At 42.7% G+C, this 20,038-nt stretch overlaps 1 protein-coding gene and 1 long non-coding RNA gene across 5 annotated transcripts in view; one reads left to right on the top strand and one right to left on the bottom strand.

Moving 5' to 3' along the window:
* TENM2 (teneurin transmembrane protein 2) overlaps positions 1-20,038 on the top strand; it is a 938,525-nt gene that overhangs the window by 692,100 nt on the left and 226,387 nt on the right. The gene's annotated exons all lie outside the window — the stretch shown is intronic.
* Positions 1-20,038, bottom strand: part of LOC122224912 — a 28,156-nt gene that overhangs the window by 3,458 nt on the left and 4,660 nt on the right. Inside the window, exons 2-5 of one of the 2 annotated variants that reach the window (XR_006205012.1) lie at positions 19,361-19,418; positions 18,864-18,979; positions 8,820-8,951; positions 3,509-3,922 (exon numbers count right to left, since the gene is read on the bottom strand). This is a non-coding gene — a long non-coding RNA (uncharacterized LOC122224912). The remainder of the gene's footprint in view (positions 1-3,508; positions 3,923-8,819; positions 8,952-18,863; positions 18,980-19,360; positions 19,419-20,038) is intronic. The other variant, XR_006205016.1, reaches the window with a different exon arrangement.

Below are 20,038 nucleotides of genomic sequence, written 5' to 3'. Positions count from 1 at the left end.
AAGCAGGTTGTTTAGTGGCTAACAGCAGATATTCTGGAATCAGAATAGGGCTAGAATCCCTACTCTTCCAGTTACCACCTATATGACTTTGAGCAAATTACTTAACTTCTCTGAGATAGTTTTGTTCTCTGTAAAATTGTAATAGTAAATGCATCTACCTCCAAGAGTGGCTACAAAGATGAAGCCAGATGTTTCATGCACAGCTTTTGGCACAGCGGTTGGTATAAAGTAAGCGCCAAGTAATTGTTACAAGGGATTAGAGTGCACCTTCTAGGGTCACCAGACTGAGCCAGCCCAGGACTACCCGACATTGCCTGGGGCTCCTTCTCCTAGCAGGCACCCTGCTAATGCTCCGTACACCTGCCTTGAGCCTAAATGCTCAAGGTAGCATTAGGCAGCTGCTTCTTCTGCCCTCAGGATTTCTTTGCTCCTTGTGTCCTGACCCAGCTAGAGGGACCTCTAAAGGAAAAGGAGTGGAGACAGTTCATGATTAATTTTAGAAGCAGGGGACTGAGGTGGAAAGAATGTGGATTTGGATCTGTTAAGGCTTGGATTCAAATTTGGATATTGTTTAAAACCCCCCTCAGCATCAGATTATCATTCTAAAACAAGGATAACAATGCCCGTTCCTGCAGAATTATCATAAGACTAAACAAGAAGGATGGCTGTAGAGTGCGCTGAATGGAATAAGAAAATGGCCGTCAGTTTTAGATTAGCCAACCCTTTTGCAGTGGTCAAGTTGTGGTGGGCCAGTCAGAAGTGATCTGAGCTCTGCAAATGTTCTCTGCTCATTTATTTGCCATTGTTTGTATTCTGAACTTTTGTCACTCTACCTGCGACTGTTGGGTCTCTTATAGCGTGCGACTAGCAAATTGCTTTTGAATGACATGTAGCTATTTAATTTTTATTGGTTAGAGAGTTTTTATTGATTATTGACTATTGATTGTTATCACAAGGAAAGCAGCATTCCCAACAGGATGGTCACAAGCACCCAGCCCAGGGTTGGAGCCTCTAAACCATCGGTAGGTTCACCTTCCTAAGAATCAAGAGGCTCCACTGGCTTAATGATTACTCTGATTATTTTCTCAGTTATTGGTATTTGAGAAAGAAGCTCTGTCTTTGAAGCAGAGGATGGCTTCAAAGTTTATCATGCCATTTTTGCCATTCATTGTTGATGTTGGGTGAATCCTCTCCTGTCACTTTCTTCTGCTCATGTTAGCTTTCCTTATTCCTTCTCCATCTTTCCATCTTTTTCTGTCTAATCTCCCTCTTCTTGAATTTCTTCCTCATCTACCTCTCACTTGCTAGCCACAACTCTCCCACTGGTGGGTGATGGAAGACCTGTCTTTATTTAGCTTAAACTGTCTCTTCTGCCTTATGGAGAAATTAACTGCCTACCAGCATCTTGGAATTGTTTGTAACGTTCACAGGAAGTAATACAAGTTCAATGCTTTTAAAATTCTACTTACTATAGAAATACAAGAATTACTAGTCTTTCTCTCTTTTTCTTTCTTCCTATTCCTCTTCTGCTCCCAGCATTAAGTCTTATTTCTTCTCTTTCTCAATTTATCCAGCTCGCATAATTTGCCTTTTCATTTTGTGAATGGAGATAATTTGTGAATAGAAATTACTTCCAAATGTTTCAAAAATATTTTCTAAGCATTTGCTTTAACATGGTCTTGTGAGCTTTTTTTCCTCTTTCTTTTTTTCATAAAGAAATAAGTGTTTCCAGGAAAACAGAGCCTGGAGGAAAAAAAGGATCAGATTACCCTGTATTCTTGGGTCTCTTTCATTGATTACAACTTTGGGTCCCTGATCCCTAGAGTAACTTCAGATATGGACTTTCTCACCCTTGGTGGGAGTGGGGGGCAGTTTTATTTAGACCGCTGTCCCAGAACTCCCAGAAAGGAATTGTATGGAGGGAGGAGAAGAGAGTTGTGAAAATAGAGCTAGTCGAGCAGCTGAGGGCTTTTCAGGAGAGAGAACCTCCATGTCAGTGTTTTACTTTTAAGCCTCATTCCCAAGCTTGAGTGGATTCTAGACTACCTCCTGAGAACTGACTCTGCCCTTCATCCATTCAATCAGCATCCATTTACTGAATTTTCCTCCTAAGTGCTGAGACCCCAGCAAAGCAGAGATGAGTAACCAAATTCCCTGCTCTCCAGAAGGTCCTCATCACACAAGGAGGAAAAACAGATGTGCAATCAGTGATACACAAAACTAAGGGTACCGTACTGTGCTCTGTACTAAGTGAGTGGGGAAAGGAAAAGGATGACTTTATCTGAAGCTTTCAAGTACATCAGAGAGGAGGTGCTATTTGACTTCTACCTGGAAAGGTGCACAGGAGTTTGGTGGAAGATAAGGTGGGAGAAGTCCGTTTCAGGAATAAAGAACACAGTGATTAAAGCCTAGGAAAGTATGGTGTTGTAGTGAACCACATATCATTAACACTGAACCAAAAAAATATAGGATGCTGAGGTATTAATGGAGACAGGACTAGAAAGAAGAGACAAAAGAAAAAGAGCCTGTTTGGATTTGATTCTGAAGTGATGTGCAAGGTGCTGAGAATTCTGAATAAGGGAAGCACAGAAGCAGTCTGCCAGCCCTATGCAGAATGAAGTGAGTGGGTCAAGACCAGAGGTAGGAAGAGACCAGAGGTAGGTGGCCATTTCAAAGCTCAGAAAGCAGAGAATGTGGATGGAACAAGGACAGAAACAGGGAAGCCCAAGAGTAGAACAGTTATGAGAGAGATATCTTGGAGGTTGAATGTCCAGGTTTGGTTACCAAATCTTGTAGGAATGTATTTCCTAAGTTATTTTCACATGTGTAATGGAAAAGTTAAGACAGTAGAATTAGATTTAGTAACGTTCCTGTCTTGTCACTGAATGATGTTTGAAGGACAATAGTTGTTAGGGGAAGGAAAATGCTTAACAAACATCCACTTTTCCTCTTCCCTGGAAATGACATGTTTCACCTACCCAGTGATCTCATTGCCTAAGTATAAGGAACAGTCACAGTACAGGTGATCTGAGCTGGGCTTCATTTAGAGAGGGGCAGGGATTTCTACTTATGTGACAATTACATACTGGGTTCTCTGAGGATTAGGATCCATACTGGGCTGGGTTGAGAGGGGCCAGGGATTAGATTGTTAGGATTAACATTCAGTATCAGATGTGGGGGATAATGTTGAGTTGATTTCGACCTTGACCCACACAAATACACACTAACCACTTAGCTACAAAAGACGGGGCTGAGGGTTATAAGGTGATCCCCAAGATGTCTTTAATGGGTGTTTGGAGTCTCTCATTCTTCAGAGATAAGTGAGAGAGAAGGATTCTCAAAGAACCCTCCTTCAGAAGGAAGGGCACAAGCCCCACATTCTTAGAGGAAAGGTCTTGGAATAGTGTCTGACTCCTGCTCTCCTTTTCTTCCTGTGAACATTAATTTTATGCTTTTGCAGAGTAGGAGGGAAGAGGGCATTTTTCAGTCACAGCATGTTTGACCTTACCTGGTTATCCCTATTTTCATATGTTTCTGGCAGTAGTGTTTTGCTTTGTTTTCTCGACAAGAGCTGCCTGCCCCTGACAGCCACTTCATTTCAGCAGCTTGGGTAGTAGATCCTGAAAACGATGGCCACTTCCACCTTAAGGTGTGTCTTTCAGTGATTGTGGTGGGGTAGGACGGAACTTCTACCAGACGGCTTCCCAAATTGAAATGTTGGCTTTTCTGAACTTCAGAAGTTGCTAAGATACTGTGTGTCTTTGGACACCATCCAGGCTGTTTCCTTCCATGCTCACAGCTTTGACGGAATATTTCCTCTCCCTGATATCGTTACAGAGGTGACATGCCAAACCAAAGTTAGAACTGTTACAAGACGTTTCTTTGACTGCAGTTTTCCTGGGTCGCCCATTCATCTGCTGTGCTGGAAGAAAAAAGTAAAAATCAAAAAAGCTCTATTAAATAGATATGCCAAGTAACGAGGAAAAACAGAAAAGTTTCTTCAACTTTTATATGCTCAGAATTGTCTCACAAGCATATTTTTGTTCTTTTCCTCTATTTAAAAATTGATAACCTAGAAATAAAATCGAGAGAGGGCCAGAAATGGTTTGTGGCACAAAAGTGGCACCTACTGGTAAGCATTGGCTGAAATCTGAAGTTTAGATTTGTGCATGACCTTGACCAAAGTTATATCCTCCTGAGAAGCCTTCCTAATGATTTTCTATGTCTGGAAGGGCAAACCCTCTTTAGATGTATAAATATTAAAAAGCACTTCTTAGGCATGAGGGCACTGGTTTCAGGGCTACAGAATGACTTTTTCAGCTCGTAATTAAAAACATCTCCTGGATAACTAACCAGCAGCACTGTTTGCCCAAAGGAGCAAATGATTTAAAACTGGCTGGGTTGTACAATGAAAGGGGTGTGACCTGTGGGTATCTGTTCTTACCTCTGGTTTCTAGAAGCATCTACCCAGCTCCCCCAGCCTCCTCCAGCCATTGGGTTCTTGACATCCACAGCCTTCCTTTACTTCGATCTTCGGGATTTTTACTTTATCCTGGTGCTATTTATTTTACGTTTTCATTTCTATGTATTTACTCTGTATCTAAATCTATAGAACTAGTCCTTAAAGGAAAACCATGGCTCCCTCATTTACAGCATACACTTGAGGTTTGTAAGTTTGACTGCATTGAGCAGACAAAATAATCACTTTTGAAGGACTATCAAATTTTTCAAAACTGGGACTTCTACATATTTGAATATTTTCCTGTTTAAGAGGCAGACTCCATGGAAGGATGCAAAGGGAACGTACATTATCAGTTACAAAGATTTGTGATTTGTCCAGTTGGATACATGGAAAGGAGGAGCTTGACATCTACCCCTTCCAAATGGTAACAGGCTTTTCTTTTCATTCTCTCCTTTCATCTTTAAAACAATCCTGTGTCACAGGTTCTACTGTTAAAGACATTTTATAGTTGAGAAACTGAAGCCTAGAGGTTATTTGTCCACTGCTATATGGCAATTAAATGGTGGCCATATTAGGAGCCTTTCTGACTCTAAAACCCATATTGTACCCATGGTGACATAAGATGACAACCTTTGTTCGTTCATTCATCCATTCATTCCACGAATATCCATTAAGTACGTACTAACAGCCAGGCACTGTGCTGGCAGCTGGGGTGCGTTGCTGAGGAGAACAAACAGGTGCCCCACTCCTATGAAGCTGACTGTAGTGTCACTCAGAGTCTTCATGTCCCAATTTGCTCTTTGCTCTCAGGTTTTGTCGGGTTTTTTTTAACCCCTGAGGGGAGGAGTTGACAGATTGTGAACACCAGTAGTTATTGAATTGGTCTTGTCCCAAGGCTGCTTAAAAACAGTTTTCAGTGAATGCCAAGCCCTGAATGTCTCCCACGTCCTACTGAAAGAATTAAGAGCAGGTTCTGTCTCAAATGTCGAGCCACCATCGGTCCTGAGATGCTGTGTTGGGCTTTTTCTCAGGAAGCACTTTTTTCTCCATAGCTCTTCAGTCTTCTACCATGAGGGTTGAGTTTTGTTTTGTGCATTTAACAGCTGTGGCTCCTAGGCATGGGTGTAGCAGGATTAGAAAGGAATGGCGGGGGTGAGGGAAGACAGATTTTTGGAGCTGCTAGAAAGATTCCCCAAGATGAAGAGTTCCCGGCATCTCTTCGGTTGCTCTTAGAGCATGGATAGGGTTTCTTTGTTTTTCTTTTTAATCTTGAAGGGCGAGGCATGGGCACAGCTTGACCTTGGAGTTGCCTCTGCCCTACTTCTGCACACTTTCTCTGTCCAACAACGCTACATGTGCCAACTTCCGTGTCCTGGACCCTTCTGCATCCTGTTAGACACCTCTACTGTACTCCTCCATCTTTCTTCAGTCAGCGGACAAAGTTTGCCTGCCCACCCCGCCTGAGCAGTGAGGGACCTGGACCCGGATTAGCGGAACAGTTTTCACTGCTGTCAGCATGGGACCTAATAGAGTTGGTAGAGAGGGTTCTTTAGAGGCGCTGGTCCTGACAAGGAAAGCTTCTGTAATCTTGCCTTTGTTTAGAAATATGAACTTCGAAACCCTACTGCAGAGAGTGTCAGCAGCCACGCTGATCCGAGGCCTTGGGCAAATTCATTTGAATTGCTTTGAAATTGGATATTCAAAATTCAATAAAAATAAGCCAGCCTGATGGTACAGCTGCAGCATTGCACCCATCCAGCTGGGTAAGCCGCAACGATTTCCAGGCTTCGGACTAGCAAAGCCTGAGTGAGATGGGGAGATACGCGCCCTGAGCTGCCAGAGGACTCTTCCTGGCAGGCCAGCAGCCCCACGGCTCCCTGCCAGCCCACTCGAGGGGCGGGGCTGGCTTTGGCGCGCATCAGCCCTTCTCTCTGGCCTGCCCAGGCAGGGACACCATGCCTGCCTCAGTCGTGGCCAGGGTCCAGGAGGAGGGAATTCCTCAAGGGCGAATGGATGGGGTGTCGGAAAAACAATAAAATCACAACACTCCAGTTGTTTGGAGGGAGTATGGACTTCCCAAATACTCTGCCGCAGATCCAGGGCCATCAGACACATAGGCGGGTTTAATTAAATTGTATGCAGATGTAGACAAACACCGTAATTTGCCCTTGAGCAAATGCTACTGCTTTTGCCTGTTAACGGGGACTTGACCTCCTGGATGGTGCTTTTCCTACCTACTCTGGAAGGCCCCTCTTCATCATTGCCCATTTGGAAAGGCTATTTATTCTCACTTTCCCCTAAGACTGAAGCTGTTTGATCTCCCTGCTTCAAGATAAGGTATCACAATTGTGAATAAAAACTGGGAAATGCCTATTAGACATACATATACAGAAGGAGATATATATATATACTATATATATATATACACACATACATACATACATATATATGTGTGTGTGTGTGGACATGTACATACATATATGTACATGCACATTTATATGCATTTATGTATACATATACCTATACGTTTATAGATAGACCAACCTATGAGAATTCATATGTAAAAAGTGTGTCTTGTTACCCCTAAGAAACCCTGCTCAGTTTTCACAATTGGACCCATCATACTACCATGCATGAGTACAGCCTCTTTCTTGGGTTGAAATCAGTGCGTGTATGAAGCGCCTTGAGACAGATTCCAAGAGAAATATATCCGTTAACCTTCTGATTGTCGCACTGTGCCACCCACAGTACCATACCTAAAGAGGGGTAATTGGAGCGCCTGCTTGCAGGGACATTGTTAGCAGCCCACTCTATTGGCCTGCGTTATATATTGCCAACCACTCAAGGGCCAGCCGTGAAATTTAATTTGGAGTTTTACAGACACATTCTGAATCCGAAATCTCAATAATAACTTTCCCTTTGCTCAGCCTTTTAACTGTGAAATTCAGTTGGGGAGTTTCGAAGCAGCAGGTAATGTCACAGCACTCCAGAGGGATTTTGCCAGAATTCTACTAAAGTGCTTGCAAGTGTCATTTCCATATTTAACTAATTTCAGTTTTTAATTAGCTCCATGTGAAAAATGAGAGTTCACGCTGAGCTCCTCTGTCAGCACAGACGCTTGTTTCCTTTCTAGGATCTCAGGACAATTAAGAAAAAAATAGTTGATGCTACAGTAAGTGTGATCATGCATAGCTCTCTCAAGCCATAATGTTGTTCATTGACAGTGAGAGAGTGGCACCGGCCGGCCTGCTTGCCAAACTGAGAAAGAGCAGTTTGAAAAAGGGGTTTTGGATGCAGATCTGTGGATCCCAGGATCTGAATGGTTTTTTAACTGCAGGCAGTGTATGCTCGTTCCTGCATTTTCCAAGATGACCACAGATTAGTTTTTGAGAGAACACTGTATGTAATAGGTAACTGCAAAAATGGTGTTCCTGTGGGACACAAGTGTCCCCGGTGCCACCTGTGTGCTGAACTCCTGCATCCAGGTACCTTTAAGGTCATTCAGTTTCAGATTCTTAAGGCTCTTGGCATACGAAAGTAACTTCTGTATGATTAAGTTTCAAAATGCAGTTCAGACATGGAAATTTGTTAATCCTACATTCAAAGTGTAAATTTACCACTTGGGACCAACATGCAAATGAAAAACTACATACTCTTCAAAAAAAATGTATTGAGAGGTTCTGTTTTGCATAAACTGAAAAATATTTGATGTGATCAGGTTTCTGAAACAATTTCAAGGAAGCCAAACAAAAGCAGGCCCTGCATTTCATTTGCATAGCATCCATGCTAATGGCATTATTTGTTTAAAAGAGCAGATTCATTAAAAGTTTTGAAAATGATTAAAGTAGAAAAGTGTTTGATACTTGTCTTTAGTAGCAGTTCCTGGAAATTGGTTTGGAAAGTAGAATCTTTCTCTTTTTTTGTGTTTTTGTACATTCCCTGTGTTTTGGTGTTAGATAATTGTTCCTTTGGATAGTGGACATCGACAGATGATGCGATAGTGAGAACACTAGGTATCTCCAACAGGAATTGAAAATTGGAATCGATGTGGTAAAAAGAAGCCCCAAGTATTGGGTGTATGTGGTTTGATTGGAGCGGAGTAGAATATGGGTAGATTTTTCTTCCATGTTCTCTTGTCTACTGACTAGGCTTGTGTTACAAAGAGCAAACATATTTGTAGATCAAGTAGGCTGCCTTTTTGGTATAGATTTAGAGAAGCACATGTCCTGTGGAATGCCAGAAACTCCACCATTCAAGATTTGCTTGTATAAATCACACATGAAAAGATGGAGGCAAAGTTCTGAACGTGAAGAGACCACCCATAAGTTAACGTAACTTCCACAATGAGTAGCATTACCCGGCAAGAAGGGCTTAATTTGCCAGTGGGTCTTGAGGTTGGGATTTGATCTCCCTGTTTGAGACAGCTGCCATCTCAGCTCAGAGGGTGTGATCCTCCCCTCCCAGGCTGTGCTGGGAGTGGATGGGTGACCTGAGGAAAAAACAACAACTTCTAAATCAGAGTGATCTGTTCAGTGATCTGGAGAATGATTGCAGTTTGGATCTTTTCTATTTCTTTGTTCTTTTCAAGGTGTGAAATTAGGCGGGCCTCTTCTGGGTCTGGGGGGGGAGGGGTAGCTACACTAACAAGGAACTTTGTCCTTACATCAGGAGGCTTGGCCTACAGTTCCTTTGAATGTTGAGGGCCACTCTGAAAGTGCAAATAGCACTCAGAAGCGGTGTCCCCCTAAACATTTATCCACTGGCATGGGGATCAGCAGTCAGCAATCCCAGAACAGGGAGCTCATGTAATAGAACTGTAAGAATGACACACATTCTGGAGGGTGGAATCAGAGTGAGCAGCAGAGGATCTAGAAGGTCACAGACTTGAGTCAGAAGGAGAAATGCAGAAATGGACAGTACTTTTTGAGAATTTTATGTGAATTCTGGGCCTGACAACTAAGGGTCAGACCACAGTTTTGTCACCAAGCACTTTAATCTTAGGTTTACTAGTCATCCACTTATTCATGTATTTATAAAACAATTGTTTTCTGGTACAAGGTAAGAGAACGGGCTCCAGAATCCGGACTGCTCAGGATCAAATCCCAGTTTTTCTACTTACTAGCTACATGAGCACAGCAAGATTCTTAGCCTCCCTGTGACTCAGTTTCCTCCTTGTAAAGTGGGCACAATAATAGTGTTGTCTTATAGGGCTTTTGTAAAGATTAAATGAGATAGTTCTTTTAATTTTTTTTAATGTTTATTCATTTTTGAGAGAGAAAGAGCATGAGTGAGGGAGGGGCAGAGAGCAAGAGGGAGACACCGAACCTGAAGCAGGCTCCAGGCTCTGTGCTGTCAGCACAGAGCCCAACATGGGGCTAGAACTCATGAACTATGAGACCATGATCTGAGCTGAAGTCAGACACTTAACCGATAAAACCACCCAGGCACCCCTAAATGAGATAATTCTTAAATAACCTTTAGCACAGTGCTCAGCAAAGGAAGGCACTGAATAAAGACTTTTTACTGTGCTAGGTTCTGGGTGTACAATAGTGAACCAGACAAACTTAGTCATTGCCCTTCAAGGATATACAGCAGCATACCCAAATAGAACCACTCAGTATCCATGCAAGGGTCAATCAGCTTTCCAGTTTCTATATAAAAAATAAGGATATCAAATTCGGAGTATAGAAAAGGACTATCTCAGCAAAAATTAACTAGTTAAAGCAACTTATTAAAATAATAATCCCTCCCATGGACAAAGTGGTCACATGTACACCTGCCAGAAAATTACCCACACCACACATAGACACTTACGTGCACGCGCATGCACACACACACACACGCGCGCGCGCGCACACACACACACACACACACACACACACACACACACACACACACCTAGGAGATGACCCTGAAGCACATTTCCCAGAAAGCCTACAGAGAACCAAGTCACCCTCACCTGATGAAAGTTGGCTCCTGACCATGGTATGCAGCACAGGCTGTGTGGAAAGGACATTGAAGGTCAACTCTGAGATCATTGGCACTTCATTAAGGAGTTTATCCTAAGTGCATGGGGCTTTCTCAGAAAAAAAGAAATACAGTCTTCTTCTTAAATCTAAATAGGCTGCTGAGAGGCCACGAAACTGGCTTTTTACTTCACTAAAACTATCATATAATTTACCCAGAGTTTCTCAGGCACCAACCATCACTTCTGTTAACAGATTGGAGAACACAAAGCAAAAGTTACTTAGTTCCACATCTTGTCTAGAACTGACCTTGCCCCTGGACTGGCTTTGTGTGTCCTAAATCCGAGCTTGGGTATGCACCCCATAGCTCAGGGTTATTTCTTGGATACTTGGTGCTGAAAAATTCACTGCTGATCACTAGAATAAGAAAGTGTTGTCTAAAGAAAAATTGAACTGTTTGGTTTTCCTACTTTAGGAAATATAATAGAACTTCAGCTTTGGGCAGCTTGACCTTGTGTTAAATATTCTAACAGAGAAAAAAAATCTCTGTATAAGTTTTGTTTGTTGTTTTGCTTTTGCTTCTGGTTTTATTGTTTTCCTCTGTGTGGAATGTTTCAGCAACAACTGTTTGTTCTTGCTGTCTAAGAAGTTCAGCACACAGGTACTATAGCAGATTTATGGGGTAGTAAGAAGACATCACCTATTACTTTCTGTAATAAACTTCCTTCCAGAGGAAAAGAAAAAATGGCTGTGCCTTGACTACAGAGCAAGTTTAGTAAATATTTATAGAGATCAACGCCGTTGGTGAAAATGGAGCTTGCAGAGATCTTTAGGTTCCAAATGTTTAGCTGAGACTAAGGAGCAGCCAACCTTACAAACTGGTTGTGGTCAGCCTCCCAAGAGGAGGAAACCAACACCCAGCCTGAGAGATGGGTACCCACCAGCTAGTTAGTCTCACGCTGACACTGTCAATATCAGATTGCTCTAGGAGCTTTGGCAAGAGTAGACTCACAATTTGATCCTAGCTGAATTTTCTGATGAATTCCTGAAGTCCCACCAAAGGATCAGTATGATTGATAAAAAGAGTAACCCATGTGCTTTACATAAGACAGCCAGGCAGTTGTGAAACTTTGTGGAAAGTGTAGATGCCTGATACAGATTCCCTTCTGGTCAGACAGCCAACCCATCATGGAGAATGGGCTCAGGGGTACCTCCAGGCATGGACACTGGTTTCCTCTAGAAAGAACTCTGTACTTCTTCAAGGTTTTAAACAACTTGTTGTAGATACAACATGGGAAACCTGAATGACTCACATCAGTTCCCTTGGTGATAGGGTTGGCAGATTCAACATAGGATGCCCAGTTGAATTTGAGTTTCAGACAAACAAAAAAATAATGCTTTTAGTATAAGTATGCCCGGAATATTGCATGGGAAATTCCAATTTAACTGGTATCTTGTATTTTTATTTGCTGAATCTGGCAACTTTACTTGGTGGCCAGGTCTATACTCAACACTCTTCATGTCTTATCTGGGTCCGACCTGGCACCCAGACAGAGTTCACAGTGTCATCTTACAGTGACTGGCCCAAGGAAGGCCAGTGACCCCCAACCAAGACAACCAGAGTCCTTGCCTAAGATGCCTATACGTGAATTTGGAAAAATAAAGCTCTCTTCTCTTTGGTGGCCCAAGGGCATGGGGTTATGATTCTGGTATTCTTTATGACCATTGTCTCCATCTCATGGAGAAAGCCAGAGAATAAAGACAGGGCTTGACTGCCCAGCTACTCCTTCACTTTCATGAGCTGTCTTAACAGCCGTCCAATAATTTCCCTTTTATGCTTAAGCCAAGTCAAGCTAATCCCTAATATTCCTAAACTAATACATAGCTCAAACTCCTGAGTTCAGCCTCATGGACTATACAAAAATGGACTTTCCATGGGAGTGCTTACGGACAGGTATTTACAATAAGATGCCCCACCACAACTACCGCAGTGGATCATTAGCTTTGGGTGGCTCTGTGCCTGATAGCAGGGAAGGGGTTGCAGTCTTTCTGGCAAACAGACCAGAGATCCCCCAAGGCCCATCTGCACCTGGTCAGCACCTCCATGGCCAAGGCTAACCAGAGTAGAGGGGGAAACCTTCCCTTCTTGCCATCTCAGAGCCACTGTCTACAATACCTTCTCCCTAAAAATATCTCCCTTGCCCTAATTGGCATCATGCCTAAAATCTCTACCTTTAGAGTTTATATGTTTGACTTAAATCATTAATCTCCTCTGTAATTGCACATCCATTAATGGTAGAAAATGTGAGCGCTTGGGAGAGCTGTGGATGAGTTCACATACCTAGTTCCAACAGATTTTTTTAAGTTCTCTGGAAGTGGTTGATAGTTTGGAAAGCACAGTTCTGAGAGAATTGGAGGGGAGTCCAGGAAACTTCCAACGTGATGGGAAAGCATTCATACAAGTGGCACGGCTGAGTTTGGAAGTGACAGTGAGTCTGTCTGATAACTGTCCGTCTTGGACAGGCAGAACAGACACAGAGCAGATACTGAAAGGGGAGCAGACATGCTAAGAAGAAACTTTACCTGCTTGACCATTTTGCTTTGGCCCAAGTCTGGGTCTGGCATTTTTTTCCATCTTTCCACCCTGGCTTGAATGTCTCTTTTCTATATTGCTTCTTCCAGACTGTTTCTGACATCCTGCCCCTGTAGGCAGAGACCTAGTGCACCTGGAGGGAGGGTTTGGGGCTCTCTCACCTTCTCCACCTTCCTGGAAACAGACAAGGGGAGCTTGTTCCTTCCCTTCATGTTACCTTTCCCTAATTGCCATCAGCCTTGCTTCACACACTTCCAGTGGGTCACAGGCCTGAGAGTTCATCAGAAACACCCACAGGTCCCTCAATCCACAGATACCTGGGTCCCGCACCTGCTGGAGTTTCTGATTTGCTGGTCTGGAATGAGGCCCAATAATTTGCATTTCTAATAAGTTCTCAAAGAATTCCGATTCTGCTGGTCAGGACTGGCCAGGACTAAGTTTTTTGAGGACAGCTTTGTCTTAGTCATCCCTGCACCCCCAGAGCCTAGCTCAGCACCAGGCACAGAATAGCAGATTAGGAAATGCTTATTAACAGAGTTCTCCCACACGACACAAGCCTTTGTCCTGTTACGGCTCATCACATGAGCACCCTGAATTTGCAGATATCAGGTTAAATTCAGAAAATATTGCCATTTAATGTGTTTTTATGCAGCGGTTCTCCAAAATATTAACATAGGAGAGGATTTGAGGTGGCGATCCGAGTAGAGAAAGGGAGGCTTGAGGCCTTTTCTTGAAGCTACATTTGCATAGGAAACACACAGGTTTTACTTAGAAGCTGTATATTTGTGGTTGCTTTGGAGAAGGTTGGTGGAAATCATTAAGAATTCCCATTCCTACCCCAACTGCACCTCCCAAACACTGCTTAGTGCTGCCAATGATACCACACGTGCATGAAATATGTGATTCAGGTCAGCAGGTCTGAGACTCCTCTTTAAAGCATCACTCCAGAAGGACAGCTTCAAGTCAGCGCAGTAAGGTGGAAGCGAATGAGATCAGGGATCTGTGGTTCTCAAAAATGATGCCTGGCCTCCCTGCCGAGGTACTTAACCCCTCTAGGTCTCTGTAACCTCTTCTGTAAAATGAGTCTGGAGGACATGATTCCAGTTTTCCTGCACAGGATTCTGTAGTTTTCATTCAGAAGGCAGGCCATCTCCAATTTAGGAATGGACTACTTGCTTGAAACCTAGCTGTTTGGAATCTGAAAGATACCTTTTTCCAGGCGAACAATGTTATTTCTGACCAGTCCGTGGCACAACTGTTGCTGGCTGAGCTCTTCACGCTGTGTCAAGCTGAGCTAAGTGCTTTGCCTGCCTTGTTTCATTTAGCGTGGCAACCCCACTGTGAACCAGGGACTTTTAACACCCCCACTTTGCAGATCAGGGAACTGAGGGTCCACAAGATCAAAAATTAAAAAGCACACTTTCCCAGAGCCTCACAGATACTAAGGTCCAGGGCCTAGACCTGGATTTGAAGCCAGGTCTGTCTGATTCCAAAGCTACTCTAACTACCATGTTCTGTTGTTTCCGCAAAAGTATGTTTTATCCAAGGGGCGTCTGGGTGGCTCAGTTGGATGCTTACATCCAATTTCAGCTCAGGTCATTATCTTGCAGTTTGTGAGTTCAAGCCCCATATTGGGCTCTGTGCTGACAGCTCAGAGCATGGAGCCTGCTTTGGATTCTGTGTCTCCCCTTCTCTCTGCCTCTCCCCTGTCTCTAAATAATAAATAAATGTTAAAAAAAAATTTTTTAAGTATGCTTTACCCAATATGTCTGAAATACAGACTCCAGCCTTTAGGTACAAGACAGCATTCTTTTTATGATACTTGTACTGTAAGTGGCAGAAAGCATTGGAGTTCAGAGCTCTGAGCCAGAGTCCCCAAGTTCAAAGCCCCACTCTACTGTTATTGACAGAATGACCTTGAGCAAGTTACTTAATCTCTCTCCCATACTTTCTTCAGCTCTAAATGGGTATAATAAAAGCATTTGTCTTTAGAGCTGTTGTATTAAGTGATTAATTTATTTAAGATGGACCATGTAAAACTACTGATACTCTATCACAGTTGATCTATCAGAAATGACAATTTCATGTCTACATATTTAAAGTTTTTAGAAAAGTGGCTAGCATACAGTCAGCACTATATTAGTGTAGGCTGTTATTCTTACTGAAAATTGCATTTAGGGTTTGCAGTATCTGAGGTATAATGATTGCTGGTGAATTTATGAAGTAAGTAGAAATTGCAATGCCCAAGAACACAACTGTGGTGGTATGGACTATGGAGCCCCTCCCCCACAGGGCTGGGGAAAAGGCAGGTGGGGAGGATGGGGCTCTTGGATTCTAACAGACTCCAGACTCTCTTGGCATTACCTAGCATAAGATAGGAAATCCTCAGCAGCAAGGACTGATTCCATGGATGTAGCCTCCCTGAAGCAGTGTTTGTCCTCTGGCCCTGAAGAAGTGAAGAAAAACCCACAAGGCGGAGGGGTGGGAGGTTAGGTCTTGTGTTTTGCTTTTATACTAGAAATATGAGGTAGGCATGGGGAAACCTTCCTTCCAGCCTGTTCCTCTACTGCTCCTCCCTTGTTAGACTGCCACTGAGGGCAGAAAACACAGAAATAATGCTTGGCCTATGGGGACAGAAAGACAGAAGTTACAAGTTCACATTTCCCCAAGTATGGTAGGCATACCACTGGTAGAACCTACAGGGTATGACCTTGTGTGGTATGTGGCCTTGCTGTTTTACTTCAATAGTTATGTTTACTTGAATGTATCACAAAGCCTTATAACTAATACAGCAAGCGTTTTATTTCACAGATACTATTTTGGGATGAGGCTGAATGGATTAGAGTTTTAAAAAGGGGGACTGCTTTTTAAATGTGGCAAGGATGTGCCAGTACAAGTGGCTCTCAGCTTTAGTAAAAGTCATGACCATGGTCATTGAAGACTGAGGTGAGGGAAGCCCTGCCAAGGGGTGAAGATGCTTCTGCACATGTCTGGCTCTGGCACTTAGCAGCTGTGTGGGAGTGGGCACATTATTTAATCTCTCTAAGCCTCCTTTTTCTCATCTGGAAAATGGGAATAATGGTTCCGCCCTCAAAGGTGCCTGGGGGCAGGGGGTAGTGATCAAGAGAAATGTCTCTAGAGCAGGTAGGAATTGAGAACCTGGCACAACGTCAGAATTCCATACAAATTGCTTATTACTATTACCGTTATTGCTCTTAGCCTGGCACACCATAAGACCCAACTAATTAGGAGTTTTTAAACTGAATTCCAAACCATTCTTTCATTTAGAAAATATTTATTGAATGCCATTGTGTTTAGGCCTGATGCCACTTGCTGGGGCAAATTCCAAAAAAAGGAGATGAAGACTCACTCTCGCCCATGAAGGTGCTCCCAGCAGGGAGCAGGTAGGATGATCAATAAGTAAGTAATTACCATTTAAAGTCATAAACGCTGAGGGCCTGAGTGGCTCAGTCGGTTGAGCATCCAACCAGCTCAGGTCATGATCTCATGGTTCGTGAGTTCAAGCCCCGCACTGGGCTCTCTGCTGTCAGCACAGAGCCTGCTTGGGATCCTCTGCCCCCTTACTCTCTGTCCTTCCCACCCCACCTGGCATGCACACACACACACACACACACACACACACACACTCTCTCTCTCTCTCTCTCTCTCTCTGTCTCTGTCTCTGTCTCTCTTTCTCTCTCTCAAAGATAAACACAGACAAAATAAGGCCATAAATGCTGTGATAGATGTGGGTACAAAATATCCTGTGAGCACAGAGGAGAGGAGCCTAGGAGAACCCTGCAAAGCCACAGTAGTCTAGAACTACTCTGTCTAGCAGCCACATATGGCTACTGAGTAGTTGAAACTTGGTCAGTGTGACTAAAGAACTGATCTTTCACTTTATTTTCACTGTAATTAATTTAAATTTTAAAACTGAAGCAGTAGAAAACATTTATCTATTTAATATACTTTTATTATTTTGGAAGGACCACGTTTCACTTTAACCACTGAAAATTTAGCGTCTGTATTGAGATAAGCTCTAAGGGTAAAACACCAGATTTGGGAGACATAGTGCAAAAAAAAGTGTATAATACCTCATTAACAGTTGTTATGTTGAATGCATACTGAACTGATAATATTTTGGATATAGGGTTAAAAAACATAGTATTAAATTTGTTTTTACTTACTAATGTGATTACTAGAAAATTTTAAATGACATATGTGGCTTGCATTCTGTTTCTGTTGGACCAGAAGCAGAATGCAAATAACATTCTGGGTAGAGAACAAGAGAAGTTCAGAGGTTAGACCCAACTCTGGTTCCCCTGGGCATTTCTTTCTGACAGTTCTGGAGCGAAGCTCAGAGGATCTGAGGACACTAGTTAGGAGGTTATTCCTGGGGCTGCAGAAGGACAGTGAGGTCTCTGAGAATTAGTCCTAACTATGGGATTGGGATGCCAAATTTAACAGTTTTAAAAACAACAACTGGCAACTCTCCACCTTGGGCGTGTTCTGTATCTGCAACAAGCCTCAGTTGCTTTATCTGACAAATAGGGATAATAAAATACCTACCTCATTAGTGTCCTGTATTAAAGTAAAGATTAGCTGAAACCAGATAAGACCAGAAGGGACACAATTTAGAAACTTAAGTCTAAAAGAACTAAGTAGTAAAAAACGAGTGGGGGGATTTCACAAACAGGTTCACCTTTCTTGAGCTCTAAACATGCAGGACAGGGAGAATCTCTCTTCCCTGGCTGGGATCAGAGGAGACACCAACCCCCACCTGGAGGTGAATTGGATTATACCAGAATTGGGATCTTTTAGAGATTGTTTGGGGGCGGGGGGAGGAGTGGAGCACAAGCCAAAGAGGGGAGGGCGGTTAATAATGAACAATGTGGAGTGTCTTTCTGCTGTCATCACAGTGCTTTGTATAAGCCAAAAGTGCCACAGTAGTTACCATGTTGCTACCTGTTGAGAGAAATGTGTACCTTTAGCAGGAAAGAAATGTGTGGGACTTGAGTGTCACATAAAACCCCTGAAATTAGTTCTATTAAGTAAATTGTCACAAACTCAAAATAAGTCTAATTGTGTCATTTATCTAATTGAAGATGAAAATGTAGTTCTTCTTTTACAATACAGGTGGCTTGCATTCCAAAAACAAAGTATCCTTTTTTTCTTCTACCAGATAATCTTTCAGTAAGAAGCTGACCCTGTTATGTTAAACATATCAGAGGACCAGGACTACCGGATTTCCGGGTTTTTATTTCCTCCTGTGTCATCAGGCTCTGAGAGAAAGAACTAATTTTTTAATGCAATGTTTCTTTCCATTAGAATCAACTCTAAAATGTTTCAGGTTAGGCATGTAAAATCCACTTAACTAAAAACCAGTTAAGAGAAAGATCAAGCCCAATTTGCTCATACAAGATTTTTTATTTCTGAGTCAGAAAAAAAAATCCTTGAGAGAACCATGTCAGAAATTAAACATTGAAAAGAACACTAGCAGTCTCCCCGTGTGCCTAATTTGGCTTTGCTGAACAAATGACCAAATTGACATGAGAATTACATGCAGGATTTGCTCAGCATCCTTATTTCTCTAACTCATTCCTCACTCCTGAAATATTGCCCAGTTTCTGTGCAGGAGGGAGCCATGTCTGTATCGACCATGGCATCCTTGGACCAGGTAGAATTAGAAAAATGGTGATTTTAGTTTCTTGTTGTGAATGAGCTCCTGCAGTAGAAGCAATTTGTCATAGAAACCCGATGTAATGAAGTTAGGATTGGGAAGGATCATGATACCCATTTTGTTGACTAGTTTATAAACAGGTTATTTTTGCTCATCCCTTACCTTGCAAATAGTAGTAATAAAAATCTTAAATGGCTGAGAGAAGGAGGCTTCGCTGAGGTCCCCTCATGTTCTCTGATAAGGCATTGCATTGCACGTAGGCCTCAGAATCCTTTGTTCTTTAAAGAGATGGAAGAGGACCGTAGAGAGAGCACCAGACAAAAAGTTAGGAGACCAAGCTTCAAATCCTGGCTTAGCTAATCATTGGTCATCATGACCTTGGGCAAGTCATTTCACCTACGTGAGGCTCAAGGTCAGTATCTATACAAGAACCAGACCAGATGACCTTTGAGCTGGGTGGCTCTGCCGTTCTGATATAATGCAGAAAAGAAAGCCAAAGAGGTTTCTCAGAAAGGGGATTAGGCAAATGCGGGAAGAATATCTAGATGAATAAACATCCCCAGTCTTTCCTGGTGCCTGGAGCTGATATTTGTCCTGCTGTGAGCTGGAATGATGCGATGCGCAAGTGTTAGGTGTCATGGCCCAGGTTCAGGTCACACCTTTCTACCACTTAGCAGCTGCATGTTACTCCAGCTCTCTGAGCCTCAATGTCTTCATCTGCAAAATGGGAAAATATTATACACACTTGATAAAATTTGCGCCTGGCACACATCAAGAGCTCAATTAAACATTAGTTACAATGGGTCTCGTTGTAATGGCAAAATGACCCAAGATATAGCAGAAAGTAAGACACATTTCTTGAATGCCTTCTCTGTGTTCGATACTCACGGATTCCTGCCTCCTTTATACTAACACCACATCGTAAGGTCAGTTTGATCACCCTCTTCCCTTTGTGGCCAAAAGTGCACACTTGGTTCTATAAACACCTGCCCCACCTAGCAGCCGTGTCTGTATGGGTAAATTTCCAATACTGCCTCCCATCTCTCATCTGTAAAATGGAAAGAATAATAGTACCTACTTTAGACTTCTTGTAAAGGGTAAATAAGATAATGCGTATAAAGCTCTTAACACGATGTTAGGCACTGAGTCAGTACTTTATAAAAATGCTAACTTTTTCTTCTAGCTAAGAAAAGTGAAGCTCAGAGAGGTCAATTAGTTTGCACAAGGTCATCTGCTTATGAGTAGTGGAACGGGGATTTAAACCCTGATAGGAATGAGTCTCAAAGACCCAGGATAGGGGGATGGTTCCTCCTTCACCCCATTCCTAAGGCACCCCT

The sequence above is a fragment of the Panthera leo genome, chromosome A1, assembly GCF_018350215.1.
Source record: "Panthera leo isolate Ple1 chromosome A1, P.leo_Ple1_pat1.1, whole genome shotgun sequence".
Classification (NCBI taxonomy): Eukaryota; Metazoa; Chordata; class Mammalia; order Carnivora; family Felidae; genus Panthera; species Panthera leo.
This window is presented reverse-complemented; position numbering and strand designations above follow the sequence as displayed.